The sequence below is a fragment of the Triticum urartu genome, chromosome 1A (genome assembly GCF_056163025.1).
Source record: "Triticum urartu cultivar PI428250 chromosome 1A, HENAU_Tu73, whole genome shotgun sequence".
Lineage (NCBI taxonomy): Eukaryota > Viridiplantae > Streptophyta > Magnoliopsida > Poales > Poaceae > Triticum > Triticum urartu.
In genome coordinates this window covers 86972645-86976421 of record NC_141873.1, presented here as the reverse complement: position 1 = coordinate 86976421, position 3777 = coordinate 86972645, and positions in this window count along the sequence as shown.

Below are 3777 nucleotides of genomic sequence, written 5' to 3'. Positions count from 1 at the left end.
TAACTTCCAAAGCGAAAGGTTAACTTTTCACATTGCTCCATTCCGAAGTGATTATCAAGCACTACTCGGAAGGGCAGCTTTCGCTCGTTTCAACGCAATACCGCATTATGCTTTTCTCAAGCTCAAAATGCCCGGTCCACATGGAATCATCTCAGTTAGCGGAAATACCGAACGTTTTTTACGTACGGAAGAGGATGCGGCGGCTCTAACAGCCGCAAACTAGACGGCCTCATGAACCAGAAAAAATGGCAGGTCGTCAAGACCACGGACACAGTTAGACGAGTCCGGCGTTCCATCACATATACATGAGATGGTTTTGATGATCAAACCCTCATAAACGATACCAGGGGCTTCCCGCGTGTAATCAGGGCCAGCCCGGCTCAACTTGACTTCTCCTGAATTTTGATAATTCATTGATAATAACCAATTCTTTTTTTTTGGCATGGCAACTTTCACCTAAGTTCTTTCCTTTTACAGATGACAAACGTGCTACACCCGTCCAGGACACGGCACAACGGAGACACAGGCGCAGACGTGCAGCAGGGACCCGCCCAAAGGTTTCTTTTTAGATTAAGACCCCGCGTAAACCTTTTTTACTGTCTCTTGTTGCTCACATCCTCCAGATACTCCACACAACCGAGAAGGATGCTGGCATTATTGGCATGTGGCCACGCCAGGATTTTGCATGTACCTGGACACATGGGGTTTCTTATTAAGGGCATTGTTTTGCCCGATATATGTTATAAAGACCGAACACCTTAGGGAGTGTTCGGCGTTGCGAGTTTGGCCCTATATGCATCAACTCCGAATCATGTCTTTGGTCAAATGTTGGGTTTGCCCGGCTCCCACGTTTTGGTACCTTACGTTCCGTTATATCGGCTAAGTTAGCACTGGGAGAACTACTACGATTATGCCCTGGTTCATCCGGATGAGCACCTCAGTAGAGAAAGCTGAAAACTGACTGTCATGATATAGCGAGAGACTGGTCAACCACTCGATGACTCATCGGAATCTTCGGGATTCCTCCGCATTAACGAAGGGCCATTTCCCGGTCATGTACGTACGCGCCGCGTATTCGGATGAGCCCAGAAGTAATAGCCCCACTGTCAAACTCCTATGGCTAAGTGAAAGTGTTAAAGCAATATAGTCCGATTGCCTCGTTCGCTGCGCTATCACCTCCTTAACGGACCAAGACGTTAGATCAAGTGTGGATATGCATTTTTTGCGAACACCCCCACATTATATGCGTGGGGGCGGAAGCCGACGACTGCAAACTTTCAGGTTATATACATATATACATAAACGGCCGCACAGGAGGCATCATAGTACTTTCGGGCAAAAGTTTAAATACAGCCTTGATAATTCGATAAAACATTGTTTTTACAATGGGAATACATGTCACTAGAACATAATATTCTTCAAGCACTGAGCCTCTATCGAACGAGCGCCTTCAAGAACTTCTTCAAAGTAGTGCTCGGCAGCCACTCGGCCTACGGCCGAACCCTGTGTCGCAACAGTGGTGGCCTCCATCTCTGCCCAGTATGTCTTGACACGGGCAAAGGCCATCCACGCACCCTCTATGCACGCCGATCTCTTTACAGCATCGATGCGTGGCACAGCACCAAGGAATTGTTGCACTAAACTAAAGTAGCTATTCGGCCTTGGCCCTCCCGACCATAGGTGATCCACAACGGACCTCATGGCAAGTCCGGACAACCTATGGAGCTCAGCCCACTCGGCCATTCGCTCATTCAACAGCAGCGAATAGACTGGAGCATGAAACTGTGACCAGAACAGTTTTTCCACTTCGCGATCTTTCTGATCATTGAAGTACTCTTCCGCATTAGCAGCACTTGCAGCCAAATCCATGTAGGCATCCGCAGAACTCCATAGCCGGTCCAGAGGTGCATACTCTGGATCTCCGAACTTAGTCCGTAGCAAGAAGGGCTTCTTAGACACGATATCTGCAGCATGATTCAGCTCCTCCTTCATCGCTCTAATTTTGGAGCGGGCTTCCTTGGCAGCCACCAGGGCCTTCTCCAGGTCCGTCGCCTTTGCCCGGTTTTCTTCTTCAAGAAGCTGGTAATGGTCAGCAGCATCTTTTAACTCTACATCCATCTTGGCTATTTTTTCCTTACTCTCGCAATGCACGGCTTGTTCAGCCCTTAACTCTTCGGCCGCCTTTAGAGCGGCCGCATTGCTACTCCTTGCTTGCTCCTTTGCTCGGGCAAGCTCCGCCCGAAGGGTCTCCACGGTGGCAGCTCCATCTACAGTCACAACATATTAAAGATACTGGCATGATGCTCCTCTTACTATGTGTTGATCACCGGAAAAATCACTTACCCTGTGCCTCGTCAAGCTGCTTGTTGACAAGCACGACATCGGCATCTGCCGCATTTAGTTGCCGCTTTAGCTCGGCAAACCCATTAGTCCGGCTAGTCACCGGAGCTTCAGCCACCTGCACATCAAGGCGGTCTGGTTATTACCTGGGACTATGATCCTCTGTTTGCCGCCGTTTTCGACGACAACCAGAGTCTCAGGGGCTACTATTTGCATAGGGCACACCTAACTTATGCGGTATTATCAAAAACATACACTATTTTACGTACCTCGAAGCCTTTCAGCAGACTCATAAAAACCGCTTTCAGCGGATGAAATCCTTTCAATTACCATACCCATTAGCGTACGATGCGCTTCCAAGACGGCCGCTTGCCCCACAAGATCCTTCAGCGCGTCTGACCGCATACTGTTCGGACCCTTGCTGTCGCTCTCCTTAGGAGCCAGATACTGGGGATCCCGGGTAGCCAAAGGGTTATCCTCTGGCCTTAGTGGATCCGGAGATACCCTTTGCGATGACACTTCAAGGTCGCCCGCTTCATGAGGCGGGGAGTCGGGGGGAGGCGTTTCGCTCTCCATCATCTCCGGAAGAAGATCACCCGAAGATGAACTCTGTCGAGACGGGCTACGATCCGGACTACAATTTATAAGCACTGGTTATTGTCTTCGGAAGTAAGGTAGGATATTTCCACTATTAAGTACTTTTCGAATACTTATAGCTCGGTGGAGGGCTGATCCCCGCGCGGACATTGTGCGGCAAGAATACCCTCCGAGGCAGGACCCTCTGATGAAGATTTCTTCTCCCGTTTGGAAACCTTAGTTTCCGGATCTTCAGAGGTAGTCCTCTTCCTTTCCCCGGGAGCGAGGATGTCAGATTCTTCCCTTTGGTTGTCCTCCCTCGCGGAGGCGCTCATCTCCCCGGCTGGAATGAGTAGCGAGTGAGGCCCGCTTTCGCCTTCTCTATTCCCCCCTGTTGGGGGACGTAGCATAAATTCAAAATTTTCCTACGTGTCACCAAGATCTATCTATGGAGTCATCTAGCAAAGAGGGAGGAGTGGATCTACATACCCTTGTAGATCGCGCGCGGAAGCGTTCAAGAGAACGGGGTTGATGGAGTCGTACTCGTCGTGATCCAAATCACCGATGATCCTAGCGCCGAACGGACGGCACCTCCGCGTTCAACACACGTACGGAGCAGCGATGTCTCCTCCTTCTTGATCCAGCAAGGGGGGAGGAGAGGTTGATGGAGATCCAGCAGCACGACGGCGTGGTGGTGGAAGTAGCGGGATTCCAACAGGGCTTCGCCAAGCACTGCGGGAGGAGGGAGATGTGTAAAGGGAGGGAGAGGGAGGCGCCAGGGCTTAGGTGCGGCTGCCCTCCCTTCCCCCCACTATATATAGGGCCAAGGGAGAGGGGGGGGCGCAGCCTTGGCCCTTCCTC